Genomic DNA, 17,882 nt, shown 5'->3' on the forward strand with positions numbered 1-17,882 from the left:
CAGACTTTGAAGAACAGGACACTCCTTGAGCACTCAGGCCCCTTCAAAAGAGTCTACATTCTTCCTGTTGCCCCAGTGCAGGTCAGCTAGCCCAGTCTCAAAGGCCGTAATCTCTCAAACAATTTGTAGGTGAATGGGCAGCAGTTTAGGCCCCCAACTTTCATTTTTTCTGTGCCATATCCCTCTGCTCACACCAGTTCATTTCTACGCAAAGCAACCCTGCACAACTTCTCAGGACATGGGCATAAGAGCAAGCTTCTCACACAAGCTGCTAGCCCAGTCCAAGCAAAGCTCTTTCTGCTCCTTGTAAGCCAAATCTCATAGTCCATAGTTCTTACTGCAATCAGGTCTTTCAACTCTGACCAGAACAGTCCATCAAGCTGTACTTACAGCACTGCAAGGTGTCTCTTAGGCCAAGGTTTCAAATCCTCCCACATTCCTCTTGAAAATCAGCAGTCAGGTGTCTAGCAGCAATCCCACTCCTTGGTACCACTTTACTGTTGCAGTCAGGTTCGTATTGCTGGTAGAAATCACCCAACCAAGAGCAGCTTCTGGGAAAAAGGAGATTTATTTTGGCTTACAGGCTTGAGGGGAAGCTCCACAATGGCAGGGGGAAACGATGGCATGAGCAGAGGGTGGACATCATCCCCTGGCCAACATAAGGTGGACAATAGCAACAGGAGAGTGTGCCAAACACTGGCATGGGGAAACTGGCTATAATACCCATAAGCCTGCCCCAACAATACACTCCCTCCAGGAGGCATTAATTCCCAAATATCCATCAGCTGGGAACCTAGCATTCAGAACACCTAAGTTTATGGGGGACACCTGAATCAAACCACTACAGTAGGCAAGCAATAAGGCTGTTGTTATTTTTAGTCCATCTTATAAGCAAAAATGCTATGACTGGACAGTTTCCATGCATTTGCCTTTGAAATGAACAACATAATACACTCTTACACATGCATGCATGCATATACACAAATGTGCACATACATAAACGTTTTTACTAGTGATGAGAATCTTGGTAAGTTAGATAAAAGTCTCTGAGGAAAAAAAAATAGACAAAGAACAACCTTGTAAAAAGAATATTCCTGAAGGGAACACATCAGGTCATATAAAACAATGGCACTGTGGGCTAGAGAGATGGAATAGTGGTTAATGCGCTTGCCTGCAAAGCCAAAGGACCTAGGTTTGATTCCCCAGTACCCACCTAAGTCAAATGCACAAAATGGTACATACGTCTGGAGTTCATTTACAGTGGCTAAACCTGACATGCCCATTCTCATTCTCTCTCTCTTTCTCTCTCATGAAATAAATAAATAAAAACTTAAGAAAAACAAAACCAATAGCATTGGGGCTAGAGAGATGGCTGAGCAGTTAAGGCACTTGCCTGCAAAGTCTAACGACCCAGGTTCGATTCCCAGTACTCACATAAGCCAGATGTACAAGGTGGTAGATGCATCTGGAGTTCATTTGCAGCTGTTGGAGGCCCTGGCAAGCCCATTCCCTCTGTCTCTCTTCTCTCCATCTCTCCCTGCTTGGAAATAAATAAAATGGCCCTTTAGACAAACAACAGTGCATTTTATGGCTATATATTCATGCATACATATATACATATGTAAATTGCACCTTCATAACTAGTCATTTAAAGCAATTTGATCTAAATAAAATCTGCCCTGGGCTGGGTAATGAGCTCAGAGGACAAGGACTTTGTGACTCGTGTCTGTCTGACTGAAATGAAAAGCTTGCTTTCTCTAGAGAAGTATGCATTTTGTTGAGTACAGAAGCTGTGAGTGAGGGATGGATGATCTCTGGAATTTCTGACTATGAGATACTTAGATATAGTAGGCTTCTACTTTCCAACTCTGGAAGCAAGATGCGCAGCTCTATGAGTGTTTTATTTTCCCTGTGGCTCTTACTTTTTACTCTGGCATTGTATTTCAGAGGCTCCATATGTGAGTCAGCAATAGGAAAAAAGGGAGATTTCAGTGGAACTCTGCCATTGCAGTGTTTTGACTGCTTGTCGCTGAGGCATTTTTCTGTGCATTTTCATCCTAACAGACCAAGCTCTAATGGTAGGAATACTCTGCTGTAATAAATTACTGAGTGCCTCCTACTCTTATATTTGCATTTTTAAATGGGAAAGTAAAGCTAATTTCTGAGCTTTGCCAACAGAGCTCTGTTTAAGAAGGGCACTGATCTGATCTGCATAGATGCATATAAAAATGGGAAAAAATTAAATAACAAAAAGTTCTCACTGTCGTTTTTGAGGCTTTCCTTGGAAGTGAGTTGACCCTTTGCCATTTTTTTTAATACTTCATGAATGGTGGTCGTCTTCAGGTAGCATTGCCATATGTGGACATTAAGCCATCTCACTCACAGTTTTAGATTTTTTATTTCTTTAGGCAAAAATGTTGATATTGAATAGCTCAAATTTTTTTTTTTACTTAAAATAAGTAATTTAAGAACCGGTAAGGCCAAAAATGGTCCAATCTATCTTTTATTATAAGTCTGAAAATAATCCTAAAAAATTCAGTAGTGTACAAAATTAATATTCTAAGGCTTAGTGAACAGGACAGAAAAGTAAAGGAATTAGTCTGAATTCAGAATCATTTGGGGAAGTTATTTAAATTTTCTATTCCTCATCTGGAAACTGATGAATAATAATAGTGTTACTGGCTTTGCAAAATTGGACAGAAAAAAATTTTAAGGCACAATTCTTTCAAAGATATTTTTATGTATTTGCACAGAGAGAGAGAAATTGGAGAATGGGTACGTTGGGGCCTCTAGCCACTGCAAACGGTCTCCAGAAGCACGTGCTATATTGTGAAACTGGCTTTACGTGAGTACTGGGAATTAAGCCCAGGCCATCAGGCTTGGCAAGCAAGGGCCACATCTCCAGCCCCAGGGAAAATTTTATAGCATATATAGAATGTTTATTTGGCAAGGTACCTTGATTATAGTCATTATTCTAGAAGTGAAGCTGTCATTCCTAAAACTGTTATCTTTGCTGCAACTCTGCAGTCATGTCTTATTTATACATGGACTACCTACTCATTCCTAGCAGAAGCAATTGGTATGACCCAGCATTAGCCACAGGCCCTTCTCAGACCTTAGAGTTTGGAGTCAAATAAGAAAGCCCCTTTCTGTGGCACAGAGGTCAGTGTATTGACTTAGTGAAGTGTAAGTCTCAGACTTGAACTATTTGTTTAGGGACCCATGGGATTCTCCATATTTATTTTCATTTTTCCTTTCCAGCTCATAACTGGCTTGCACTGCTTTGATTAGGTTGCAGCCATGTGCCGATTACTGGCCAGACATATGAGCAGCAATGGTTTAGGCCACCTGTAGGAAGAAGCTGTAAGAACCAGAATGTGAGGGCCTTACTTGGCCATTGGCCGTGGAATGAAGAGAGCCAGCAATAGTAACTGCACTCTGAAGCCTGGATCAGAAAGCAAAGTCAAACAAACGAGGTGTCTCTCTGTGCTCCCTGTACGTAATGGATGTTTTGTGCATGTGAGAAGCAAGTTTGGCTGACTTAACAAGCTGTCATCACTATGTGATCCTGCCTGCTCTGATTTGCAGCCACTTTAGTTTTCCCTTCAGACCCTACAGAAAAAAAAAAAAAACGTCATTGGTAATAGTATATAAAATGTGTACATAAATGCCTATTTTGCATATGTATATAATGTTGTATATGTGAGCATCAAGTGATTTAAAATAATACATTTTTATAAGCAATTCACATTTTAATTTCTTTAAAGATAAGGTGTATTTCCATTTTATACATTGGAAGTCAGCATGCTAAAATGATCAGCACCTCTTTTTTTTTTTATAAAATACTTTATTTATTTATTATTTGTAAGTAGAGAGAGAGAAAAGAGGAGAGAGAGAAAATAGGAGGGAAAGAGAAAGAGAGCACACCAGGGCCTCCTGCAAACAAACTGCAAATGAACTCCAGATACATGTGCCTCATTGCGCATCTGGCTTTACATAGGTGCTGATTGGGGAATTGAACCCAGACTGTCAGGCTTTGGAAGCAAGCACCATTAACTGTTGAGCCATCTCCGCAGTCCAAGGATATCTTTTCTTTGAAAGAGAAACTGTAGTACCAAAATCAGAAATGATTGGCAGGCAATGAGAGCTCTACCCAGAATGGTGCCTATGAAAGCTAAGGAGCATTCCAAGAAATGTTAATGCACCAGAGCCAGACCCAGGGCCTGTGTCCCTGGTACAGGAATAGTTCTCCCTAAACCCTGTTGCCATGTTCCAGCTATAAACAAAGGTTCTTAGTTTATACATTGTCTTAAACAATATCTATTAAACAAATAGATGAAAGTAGTTTATATTTCTTCCAAATGTCTGTACTCTTCCGTGCTTGAATTTCAATAGTAAATGATTTTACTTTGGGCATTGGTTTAAAAACATCTTAGTGTTAAGATTTTACATGTAATTTTCTTGTAATGTTCTGTGACCATGTGCCTCTAGATTTAGGTTATTTTGTTTGATATTTTTAATTACAGATTTTATTTCACCTGATTATTTCATTTGAGTCCCTAAAACTACTGTATGAAACATCTTAATTATTTAAATTAGGAAGAGATTAATTATCTCCAGTGTACAAACTCAAGTTAATTTCATTTAAAACCTGAGGTTTAAATTGATTAATCTTGGAACACTGGAGGAACCGACTAGTTCTTTTCCTTTCCTGCTTTTTTCCATCCTTAAGGAGAAGGTCATAGCTGATTTGATGGTTCTCTCACCACTGTACCATATGCTAATAAGAGCAAGAAAACTTTAGATGGATTTTATAAACTAGTCAGAAACCTGTGTGTCTGGGGTTCCTGGGGGAACAATCTGTGAGTCATTTTCAAAAACAAACACACTCATAATCACAGTGCATGTTGTTACCATGGTAATTAGACCCGTGGAGTTGGCTAGCTTGTGTTCCTGCAAACAGGAGAGGGGGAGAGAGACAGGGAACTCGGAGCGCTGACTGTCGGCTCCCATTTGTCTATTGCAGGAGCGAGTTTAGGGGTTTCTTGCATACACACAGGTCTAGTCATCCTTCCAGGGAAGTGGAGTAGCAACTCTGGCATCTTGCCTGGGTTGGGGATTGTGGGTCACAGGGGAGAAAAGGACCAATTGACACTCTCTAGGAAAGAAAAGGAGAAATGGTATCCTTAAGTAATATATAATTACAGATAAGTCTCTAAGGTCAACCTGGTGTAATGCCTTCTGTGTCTCTAATGATCATCTAAAAGGTGCTGAATGCCGTTGGCATGATGTTATTGCAGACTTAAATGATCCTTGGTGAATTACCCTCATATAGATAGGGGCTGGTTTGATAACAAGGCTGCTGTTTCTTATCTGATTCATAAGTAGACTTGTATCTGCTTCATAACCAGACCTGCTATCCTTTCTACTTTCTGGAATAGCTTAGATTCCTTTACCTTGGACAACCATCTTATAACTGAAGTCACCAAAAGGCCAGTGAAGTCATGGGAGCGCTGCCAAATCTGTTATTGTTACAATCTGTCATATGCAGATTGATGGATGTACAAGGGCTTTGGGGGCTTGGGCTTGTAGAATTTTGTAGAAGACATTCATTATATTACCCCATGAAGAACAAATAAGGCTGTTGCCTAAAGGTATGAGGGCACAAAAAATTTATTATCTTTTACTGATCAGCAAAAATAAATCATTAAGATTATTATGTATAGAAAAATACTGAAAAATTTTTTTAAAGTAAGAATGAATGACTTAATTGATTAGTTTAGTTGTTGCTTGAGCTGCATGTACTAGAGGCCTGACTTCACAGAGGCTATAGGAAATTAGAAGTTATTTCTTTTTAGCAATACAACCCAGCAGTGGATGCACTAGTAAGATAGCTGTACTCCATGAAATCATGCGGGGGACCATGCTCCTTCTGTCACGTAGCTCCATCAAGCTTAGCATGGTTCTCTTGCTTTCTTGGTCTAAGATGACTTGTCAGAAGGACACAGCAGGAAAGGAGAAGTAGAAGGGGCGAGCATGACCCACAAGTTACACATATTACTTTTGTTGTCATCCCATTGAATTTTGCCACATGGCTGCACCCATAGCAGCAGCAAGGAAGGCTAGGACAGATCCCTTTTGACATGTATGGATATAGCTTAGAATCCTATTAAAAGCATGGGAGAAGAGGAGAGCAGATTTTAGGGCACATCCAGCAACTTTTTCCCCTTCCATTGCCCAGTAAAACAGCTGATCTATTGTCAGTCTATATTTTGCTGTGTTCTCTTTCATCTTCTTTCGAATATATATATTTATTTCATATATATATGTATGTATACATATATATTTCCGAAAGATATTATAGACAATGCATGCTATAAAATAGCATGTTTGTATATAATGTGTTTGTATGTATATAGTATATGTAACATGTTCTGTGGGGCTGGAGTTGTAGCTCAGTGGCAGAGAGCTTGCCTAGCATGTTCAAGGCATTGGGGTCAATCTTCAGCACCACAAAAACTGTTATACAGATGTATACTAGAAAACTAAATATTATAGAAAGGGCACATTAGAAAAATACCATGTATACTATTTCCTCCTTATGGTTAGGAACATGTTCCACAACGCCTAGTGGTTACCTAAAAGTACAAATAGGATCATACCCCACACACATTATATCTTCCCATATATTCATATCTATGGTAAAATTTAGTGTGTGAATTAGGTAGAGTGAGAGATTATCAACAACAGCAATTAAATAGAACAACTAAAATAATGTACTGTCATAAAAGTTATATGAATGCAATCTCATTCTCTCTCAGTATACCTTCATGTATTCTCACCCATCTTGAGATGATGTGAGATGATAAAATGCCTGAAAAATCAGGTGACCTAAAGATGACTTGACTGTAATACCTCCTGACAAGACCTCTACTAAGTGACCAGGAGTCAGGTGGGATGCACAATGTGGATACTGTGGGCACAGGGATAATTCATGTTCCAGGCAGGACTGAGAGAATAAGTGTGAGTTCATTAGTTTATCACACTACTCACAATGATGGTTTAAAACTTAGGAATTATTTCTTCCTTAAATTTGATGTTTTTGGTTTTTCATGGTAGGGTCTTACTCTAGCCCAGGCTGACCTGGAACTCACTATGTTGTCTAAGGTCAGGGTGGCCTTGAATTCAGAGCAAGCCTCCTACCTCAGCCTCCCAAGTGCTGGGATGAAAGGCGTGCGCCACCACATTTTTCTGTGTATTAACATTTTCAGATTGCAAGTAATTGAAACTAGGAAAGCAAAATTTGAAATAAGGGGGTTTACTGATTACATACATTTATATACTAGGAAAATAATTCAGGTTAAGGTATGGATAAGATTTTGTATTTGTCTCTTTTAACTATATCATGTGCATTTTCCTCATAGTTTAAATCTCTTGCGTCCGGGCTGATGATATAGCTCAGTGGTAGAGTGCTTATCTAGTATGTGTGAGTCTCCCTGCCACATATACAAAAAAAAAAAAAAAATGCTGTATTCATTGTTTATTCCACCGTGTGGAGTGCTCTTAACCTAGGAGATTGTATTATTAATAATTGGGCTACTTCTAACACCTTGATAATAATTTTTGTCTACTTTTTTTGTTAAAGTCTAGGAGTAGCATGACTCTAATCATGACTGAGAACATATTTGAGTCTCTTGATAAATAGCACCACACTGCTTTGCAGAGAGGCATGCTACTTTATGCTATCAGAACAATATATGAGCTCGCAGGCCTCAGAGCGCCTTCGCACAGGCAGGCTTATTTTGTAAGTCCCACTTAGTCATTGTTATCCTCAGGGCTCGAGCTCTGAAAATAGGTTGTTTTTTTTTTTTTTTTTTTGCCCTTGGCTTGTTTTCTTTCCCTTTGCTGTCATTAATCATGAGATAATTTTTTTGTAATAATTTTGGTGCATTTAAAAACACACGACTGCTTAATGGTACTCTGGGAATGTAGTTGATTGAGTTGAGAGTGTGACGATACGTGCCAGTTTTGAGCAGTGTGAGGTCTCGGGAGATACCCATGCTGTTTACTTGGTCCTAGAACCCAGTGTGAATTTGACTTCCACCCTCAGCCACAGCCTCTTGTTGTGTGGTACCATTTTGTTCTGTGTCCTAACGAAGTAGGAATGGCGAGGTGTTCCCTGAGGCTTTGGGATGGGTGCTCTATAGATTTCCAAGATGGAGGAAGGTCCTCTGGGTAGGAACCCTCTTAGATATGAACCACAAAGGCACCAAGCATAAGTAGGCCAGCTGCACTCAGTATTCACAGGGACTTTAGTAGCAAGGAGTATCTGTGCCTTCAGACCTCTACAGATCCTCAGTGGAAGCCTCCTATGCTAAAGATACTTTCATATCCACCAACTTTTTCTCATCTACCCTCTTAAAGGAGTAGATACACACAAAGGGTGTGTACTCCACCTCTTCTTGGAACTCCTAGGCCATGTTCTATGAAAACTGAATGTTCTTTCTGCTTTGTCCTGCTAGGTGCAAATCCACTTAGGTCAAAAATAAAGATTATTCTTGAAAGCGTCCATCCCATGGGTACAGGGACTCTGCCACCAAGAATTCTGCTTTCCTGTAGTTCCTAGGAGGTCTTCGTGTTTTGTGTGTGTTTCAGGATAGTGAATTTCACATAGAAAAAGGAACATTTTCACATTCCGTATGTTTCTTAAGAAGAAAACGTTGGGCTAGAGAGATGGCTTAGTGATTAAGTTGCTGGCCTACAAAGACTAAGGACCCACCCAGGTTCAATTCCCCGGTTCCCATGTAAAGCCAGATGCATAAAGTGATGCATGCATCTGGAGTTCATTCACAGCAGCTGGAGGCTTTGGCATGCCCATTCTGTTCTTTGTCTCTCTCTGCTTTCAAATAAATAAATAAAACTAATTATTTAAAAAGGAAAAAGTTCACCAAATGTTCTAAGCTCTAAATGTAAACCTGCAGACTCCTGCCCTTATGACTCTTGCCGTCCCTGCAACGCTGGTGAGAGAAATGCTCACATGCTCACCTCACTGCTACGTGTTGTGCTATTTCTGATTTTCTTTTTTTTTTTCTCATTTTATTAAAATATGTTTTCTTCTGTTTCCTCAGCAGCCAGATCTGCCATTGAATCTCCAGCCTTGGAAACTGAAGAGGTAAGAATTCTGAAATATTTTCCTCTAAGATTATTCTGACTCTAACTAGAATTTCAAGAGGGAAAATAAAATCAAGTAATCCTATGGATAAGAATATTTTAAAATGTCATGTTTTCTAGAAAATAACTGTTTATAGGGTTTTTAACAATATTGCCATAACTTTGGAATTTAAAATGATAACCCCACTTTAGTGAGATCCCCGTTATCTTGCACAAGTCTGAGCAGGATGACTTCGGAAGACGTTGTCTTAATAAATTTTATTCCCACAATAGCATGCTCAGTGGTGTGCAGAGGCTGAGAATGCGCCCTGAGCAAGGCCGAGCCTCAGAGTTGTTAGGTGGGAGACAATGAGCCCTGAGCTCTGCACACTGGTTTTAGACACTGCAAAGGCAGCAGCCATAACAACAGCAGGTCAACCTAGTGTGGGTGGGCTTGGTAAAGCCATTCAAATCTGGCTGTATAGCTAAAAGTTCACTGTTGGGGGAAGGGAGGTATTACCATGGGATATTTTTTATAATCATGGAAAATGTTTAATAAAATTGAGAAAAAAATTAAAAAACAGTGTCATCCTGACACAGGTATACTAGTTCCATTCAAGTCAGACAGTTTCCTCTAGATAATGAATTGGAATTTTTACTCCATTTAAAAAATATTTTATTTGTTTAAGAGACAGAGAGAAAGTGAGTGAGTGAGAGAGAGAGAGAGAGAATGGGAACACCAGGGCCTTTAGCCACTGCAAACGAACTCCAGATGCATGATCCACCTTGTGCCTCTGTCTTACATGGATACTGGGGAATCAAACCTGGGTCTTTAGGCTTCACAGGTAAGCTCTTTCACCACTAAGCCATCTCTCAAGCATTTTACTTCATCTTTAATTCAACATCATTATGAACAATTTCAAGCATATATCAAAGCAGAGGTAAGAAGATGATAAACACCCACTTCCTTATTTATCATCCATGCTCAGCAATTATTTATTCACAGCCTTTATTGTTCATTTGTACTTTTACCCACTTCTCTTCTTTCCCCCATTGGATGGAATTGTATGGCTACTTGAATGTAATGGTTGGATTTCATTTGTTTATTTACATATCTTCATAATGGCTATGTCCACGTGCTGATTAAGAGGCTGGAAAGATGACTCAGTGGTTAAAGGTACTTGCTTGCAAAGTCAGTCAGGGTGGGTTCATTTCACCAGCTGTCCACATAAAGCTGGACAGGCATTCATTTGCAGTGGCAGGAGATACAGGTACACTCATACACACACACACATACACACACACACACACACACACACACACATGCACGCATGCACATGTGCACATACTAGCAAAAATAAACAGGTTTTAAACTGCTGATTAAAACAGAAAGCCTTCTTATAACCTGGCTCAATTACTTTATTGGAACTAGTCATTCATTCATTTCTTCATACACCAAATATTTATATTTACTCAGTATTTACTTGATACCAGTTTTTTTTTTTTTTTTTTTTTTTTAAGGATAAAATGGTCCCACCTCAATGAGATCCTCAAATTGGGACTTTGGAGATCTTCAAATGCAAAATGAAGTTATTGGTCAGAAACACACTGATAGAATTAAAAGATGACACTTAAACAATTTTCAACATATACCATAATATAAACATTTAACATAAGCCACAATTTTAGAAACGTGGGGTTTTGTCTTTATGTTTTTGGTACTTCACTTTTTGGCAATGGGAAGATAAAACCCAACACAAGACAAAATTTCTCCCAACCCTCTGATGAACCTTCCTGTTTTATCATGTATGCTTATCTAGCAATCTGCCTCCCTTTTAAAAGCTCTGAGAGAGCAGGCATGGTTTTTAACGTGTTAACAATTTTGCCTCTAGCTTGTAGCCAGCCTGTCTGGCACTTGTTATGTATTTAATAAAACCGTTGAATGAATGAACAAAAGAATGAATGCCAGATGCTGAGAACAGGAACATTCAGACCACACAGCCTGGTCACATGAGGGAGAAACCCGGGGCAGGGGGTCTTTGTGGTTGAGGGGTGAGCAGACTCTGGATACTGAGGAGAGGGCTGGTTTGGTGCCAGTGTGGCAAAGGAGTGCTTAAGCTATAGTGTGAAATGCCCTCATCCTGTAAAGGTGGGAAAACACATTCCAGGAATAAAGAATTACATGTGGAAACACCCAGCCGCCCCCAAGGGCATGGTACATTCTGAGAACCATTAAAAATTTATAGTGGTGGCTGGGATGTGTCCAAAAAGATGGCCTTGAGAAGTAGGCCAAGGAAGCTTTGAAACATCCCTGCATGCCACACTCAAGGTTTGGACATTATCTGCCAGATGGCGAGGCAAAAAAGAGCTTGCAAAATAGCCATTTCTTAAAGAGTATAATTCTTTGGGCAACAAAGTTCCATTCCTTGGAAGGGAAGCCAGTAGAAGTCTTGGGTCTAGAAATAGTAGGCTGGTTTGGGCAGAACTGATAAGAGTTGCTGATTAAAGGGGAACTAAAAGAAGAAGACATCTAGAATAATTACCAGATTCTCCTTTTGAAAGATGACCTGGGGAGTGGTCAGTGGGCTAGAAATTCAGGAAGAGAAGATGGGCTTCAGATCTGAGGGGTGGCCGCATCCTCATGAGTATGCCTATGGCCTGCTTGGTGCTGGGCATAGCAGTGGCTCTCTGCCATGGCTGCTTATCCCAGCCTCCGGGGAAGCATCCACAACATGGCTGTGCAGGCCCTACCCAGATCATTCGCTTCAAAATCTTTAGGGAAGAGACCTGGATATTGATAGCTCCCCAGGTGAATGTAAGGTACATTCAGGATTGAAAATCTTTGGTCTAGAGTTTATTGGACAAGAGTGCTCTCTCTCTCTCTCTGTGTGTGTATGTGCTTTTAAGATCATGTGTAATTTCTGCTACCCTATAATCAGATACTTTGAATTCAAGTAACTGCTACCTTTCAGGTGAGGGCCGAGACATCCCTAATTTTTCCAAATATTAATAATAGGAGACTGTTTTGTATGTATCTGAGGCTCGTGTTGTTTCCTTTGTGCTGATACGTAACCTGAAAAATTTCAGGTCGATTCAAGCCGTTTTTCAGTGAAGAATCAATGAGGCAATTCTTTGTTGTCACTTTGGTACCCCAGCTCATAAGGGACAGTGTCATCATCTAGTCACTGTGATATCTAGGGTACTGTAGGGAGGCACTAAGTGCTACTGTGCCTTTACACATAACTATAAAGAAAGGGTTTTTATTGTTGTTTTTACCATTTTCCATTCTTCCTTTAAAACACTTTTCCTCCATACAGAACAATTTGTCTTAGGGATGCTCAACCCTTCCTTATGTCAGTAGCCTCTGAACTCAGCAGACTAACGAAAGAAACTAAACCAACTAGACACGTAAAAGGTAGTGTTGTTTTTACTCCCAGGGGAATTATTTTGGGTAGTCTTGTTCTAGTACTAAACCTAGTTTGTTTGTTTGTTTTAAGTCTAAACAGAGGAGCAAATTAAATGGTAGGTAAGAAATGGCCAAATGTCATGGTTTGAAACAAAATCCTCTTGAGACACCATGCAACTTGCATAGAAGCAGCCATAAAAGATGTATTAGTGTTCACTTGTTGCTGTAACAAATCATCACAAACTTAATGGCTTAAAATAATACCAATTATCTGACAGTGCTGTGAGCTAGAGTCTGCGGGGATCTCACCTGGGCTACAGGAAGAGTATCAAGAGGGCTACATCCTTGTTTTGTAGGTTCAAAGGGGGAATCCATTGCCTAGTCTTCTGTAGCCTCTAAAGGCCCTTTCTGTGTTTTCAATACCGGCAATTAAATTTTTGCATAAGTTTGTCTTACAGTCACATTACTTTTTAACTCTAGAAAAGTTTCCCTGATTATAAGGATTGTAAGACTGGACATGCCTAGGTAAACTAGGATAAATTCCTTATCACCAAGGCCTTCATTTAATCACATCTTCAGAGTCCCTTTATCCAGGTCCAGTTACACATTCACAGGTTCCAGGGATTAGGAATGAATGTGTTTGGGGCTGTTGTTCTACCTACTACAAAGGACAGAAATGAATTGTTCATAAAGGTAGAAATGCTTCAGGACACAGAGACAGGATTGTATAACATTTAATTATAAAGGATTAGGAAGGTTTAGGGTTCCTGAGTTAATGAAGCAGTTCTTGTCTTGGCTCTGCCATTCCCATTTTATAGGTCCAAGTACTAAAGCCTTGTGGTGTTTGTAGAGTATTTGGCAATGGAGAAAGCAAACAGATTGCAGCCCAGAGGCCCTTTTCTTGGCTGGGCTGTATGGTATGATAGGTGTAGTCCCTGGAGAGTTTGCTCCTTTTGGGATGTCTCCAGCTCTGGGGAGTTTGCATGTTGCTTACACGTTCCAAGGTCTTTCAATAGCACCAAAGAAATGTGAGGCTTTATTTTATGCTGTTATGTCTACCTGTCATAATATTCAATGTTTATTAGGCTCTAAAGTATGAAGATGGGGGATAATATAATGTTCAGAACCTCACTATAGTAGCACTTATTATAGCAAATTTCTAGGTATGGTTCAATTTTCTTCATATATTAGTTAAGTTATTCCTGCAAAGTAAGAAACTATTTCTAGCCTGGTGAATAAACTTGATCATTGGAATATTTTTTTGGAAACTGTCTTTGGAGTGGAATGTCAGCTGGAGATTTTTAGTTGTTTTTTTATTCCAGCTGTTTTTCTAGAAGGTCCCCATTCTATCAAAGTTACACAGATGCCAGCAACACTTATCTGAAACCCAGGTCTAGGCTGGTAGCACAGTGGTAAATTGCCCTAATTTTCCCAAGATGGAAGGGTTTTGTAGGACTCGAGCTTCAGAACTAGTATTGGAAGGATCCTCAGCCTATCAGAATAATTATTCATTCTAGATGTCTAACAAAATGAAAGTGGCTGTCATATAGATGAATCGTTAAAATATATAAACATTTAAAAGCTATATATGACCTTTAAATTTGCTTTTTTGACATTTTCCATACTTAAAACATATATTTTAACTGAACTTAAATAATGAAAACAACCCCTAGGTTTTGGGTTGAAAATGGTGTTGCATCTCTGTTTTGGAAAATTGAATCCACACAGGTAGTTAAACCTCTACATTCATGGGTTCTGTACCAGCAGATTCAATCAACCACAAATAGAAAATATCTTTAAAACTTATTTGGCAGCCGGGCATGGTGGTGCATGCCTTTAATCCTAGCACTCAGGAGGCAGAGGTAGGAGGATCGCTGTGAGTTTGAGGCCACCCTGAGACTCTATAGTGAATTCCAGGTCAGCCTGGGCTAGAGTGAGACCCTACCTCAAAAAACAAAACAAAACAAAAATTACGTTGGCACTCAGCATCTAAAGACTTTTTTCCCTTGTCATTATTCCCTAAACAATGTAGCATAGCAACTATTTACACAGCTATTTACAATGTGTAAGTATTATGAGTAAGCTGGACAGGACACAAAGCATATGGGAAGATATGCAGCAGGTTCTATCTAATATTATGCCATTTAATAGAAAGGATTTGGGAAACCACATTTTGGTATCCATGGGGGTCTGGGAAAGAATTCTCCCTAGATACCATGGTACACAAGTCTAAACCAACTAAACAGCAACCTCTAAGAACCAGCAATGTTTGCAAGTCAGAAAAGCCTATTAAGGGACGTCGACTGCTCTGTGGGCACTGCGGGGGGGCAGCAGCCTCCTGCATGTTGCCTCCGCTGATGGAGGCTTCAGTAACTCCTCTCCTGGGGTGACCGCGGGACCTCTCTGAATCTTTTTCATCATGTCAGCATGGATGGGGGTGTTAACATCTGAGTTTGCCAGACAGCTCAGAGCTCTCTGAGCTTTAAACCTGCCTTTTGTAGAGCAAACTTGAACAGTCCCTCCACCTTAAGAAACAACGTGGACTGTTTATGAAGAAAGAAAACTTCCCAAGAGTCTCAAATGCCCAAGGGGTGGGTATAGGTACAGACTCGGACTCCAAGCTGGGTTTGAGAACTTGATGCTTCCAGACCTCCCAGTGGTCGAACTTGAGCTGCTTACCCGATGTTGCTGGATCTGCCAAAACCTCCTGACCAGCCTTGTCCCCCTGCTTCCTCGGTACACAGGTTAGGATGCTGAAGTCCTAGGGTAGGTATCATCCCTCGCACTTCGGTGGCTTTTTTTTTTTTTTTTTCAAGGTAGGCTCTCACTCTAGCCCAGGCTGACCTGTCATTCACTATTTGGTCTCAGGTTGGCCTCGAACTCACAGCCGTCTTCCTACCTCAGTCTCCTGAGAACTGGGATTAAAGGTATGAGCCATCACACCCGGCACTTCTGTGGCTTTTATTGGGAGTTTTGTCTTCTCTAAACCATTGGGATTAAGCAACGAGAACCACTAATTACACTTGAAAGAGCAGTAACTTGGCTTCCACAGAATAGGAATTTGACTTTTAGGAGCTGGCAAGATTTTTAAATTGTTTTTGTTGTTGTTTAATGCATTTCATCATTTTTGACCTTCCAACCTGTGGTACTTGGTAGATTGTGAGGAATTCTCTTTCCTTGCCTTTTTCTCCCTCAAAAAAGAGTTTGCATACTACTGGGCTGAGGAGATGGCTTAGGGGTAAGAGTGCTTGCTGTCAAGAACAAGGACCTGAGCTTGATTCCCAGCACCCGTGTAAAACTGCGTGTAACCAGGCATGTCCGCTGTAACCCCAGTTACAGACAGAGGGGAAACAGGAGAGTCAATGGTGTCCACTGGTCCACCACACTGACTCCAGGTTCGGTGAGAGACTAGGTCTTAAGGAACCAATGCCAAAGAGCAACAGAGAAGGATACTTGATGTTCTGCTCTCCACAGCGTGTGCACGGGGTGTGGACGATCACACACTCATGCACACCCTATACGTACACATGACACCTGCTCACACATTTAGCTCTATCAACATCAAGGAAACAATAGGGTTTTGACAAGGGTAGATGCTAGACAGAATTGTGATTTTTCTCCTCTGCAATATTTGGGATTGTTTTCTTCTTTCTTTCTTTCTGGTTTTTTGTGTGTTTGTTTTTGTTTTCTTTTGTTGTTGTTGTTTCTTGAAGTAGGGTCTCACTCTAGCTCAGGCTGAACTGGAACTCACTCTGTAGTCCCAGGCTGACCGTGAACTCACAGCCATTCTCTACCTCTGCATCCTGAGTGCTGGGATTAAAGGTATGCACCACCACGCCCAGTGTGTACTTCTTCCTTCTTCTATGACTTCCAATACTTGATTTCTCTCTCTCTCTCTCTCTTTCTTTCTTCCTCTCTCTCATTATTTATTTATCTATTTATTTATTTATTTTGGTTTTCTGAGGTAGTCTCTTGCTCTAGCTCAGAGCTGACCTAGAATTCACTTTGTAGTTTCACGGTGGCCTCGAACTCATGGCGATCCTCCTACCTCTGCCTCCCGAGTGCTGGGATTAAAGGCGTGCACCACCATGCCCGGTTTATTTATTTATTAATTTATTTGTGTTTTGAGTCAGGCCTCACCATGCAGCTCCAACTGGACTCTAATTTGTCATCCTCCTACCTCAGTCTCCCCAGTGCTGGGATTATAGATGCACAGCTTGCTCTGCAATCCAAGGGCTTGCCTAGCACAAGTGAAGTCATGGTATAGGAACAAACAAAAGAGCCTTCATTTCAGCTTCAAACCCCCACTGATTTTTGTGAATAAAATTCTACAAGAAATTAAAGCTGATCAAATCCTTACATTACAAGTTAAACCTAGACTCTTTTATTTGTTTCAAAGGAGGAATTAGAGGGCAAATTTAAATAAAAGATCAGGGGTGGAGAGATAGCTCAGTGGACAAAGTGCTTGCCCACAGGCATGAGGACTAGCGTTCAGATCTCCAGCACCCACATAAATGCCACATAGGTGTAGTGGCCCACCATTGCTCAGGATGAAGAGACAAAGTGTCCCTGGAGTGACCTGGCTAGCTATAACTATAGCTATAGCCCAGAGCTCGCCTAACCAGCAAGCTGTGTGTTCAAATGAAAAGCCTTGCCTCAGTAAATGAAATGGCGAGCAATTGAGGAAATCATCTCTTCTGACCTTCGCACATAGGCACATACATGCATACCTATGTAAACATTTGTGTGGACACATGTGTATGTATATGCATGCAAACATGCATGCCTCACACACATACATACACATAAAAAATAAATGAGGAGAGGGGAGATGGTTCAGCGATTAAAGGTGTTTGCTTGCAAAGCCTGCCGGCCTTGGTCCAGTTCCCCAGTCACCCAGGTAAAGCTGAACAGGCATTCATTTGCACCAGCAAGAGACCCTGGCACACCTCCCCCTTACAGTCACCCCCAAATAAATAAATTTTTAAAAATTGAAATGGCAAAAGAATTCCGGAAAAATAATCTCTGCATCCATTTTAATGTTTCTAGACCTAAACTGTTCTATTTTGTTCTATTTCTGGGAGGAAATATTTGGACTTGAAGTATGTGCAACATAGTGCTAAATAAGCAAACTGTGAAAGAATATCTTTGAGTCAAGACACTGGCAGGTTATTCTTAAGTGTACTTTTTGTTACTATCCTTGGCAGAGTTTTTCACAATAAAAAATGTCTTAAGTTTATCAATTTAAGACACTTGGTTCCCTCCACCTATCTTAGGATAGCAGTTGCATTCACTACGTTGGGAAGTTTAATAGTCTACGGTAGCA

The 17,882-nt window shown here is 40.4% G+C and overlaps 1 protein-coding gene across 1 annotated transcript in view; it reads left to right on the top strand.

The window, feature by feature from the left end:
* The window catches only part of Gng2 (G protein subunit gamma 2), a 131,778-nt gene that overhangs the window by 13,103 nt on the left and 100,793 nt on the right, over window positions 1–17,882 (top strand). Inside the window, exon 2 of the mRNA XM_045154735.1 lies at window positions 9,129–9,172. The gene's annotated coding sequence lies outside the window, so the exon portion shown is untranslated. The remainder of the gene's footprint in view (window positions 1–9,128; window positions 9,173–17,882) is intronic.

This window comes from Jaculus jaculus, chromosome 7 (genome assembly GCF_020740685.1).
Source record: "Jaculus jaculus isolate mJacJac1 chromosome 7, mJacJac1.mat.Y.cur, whole genome shotgun sequence".
Classification (NCBI taxonomy): domain Eukaryota; kingdom Metazoa; phylum Chordata; class Mammalia; order Rodentia; family Dipodidae; genus Jaculus; species Jaculus jaculus.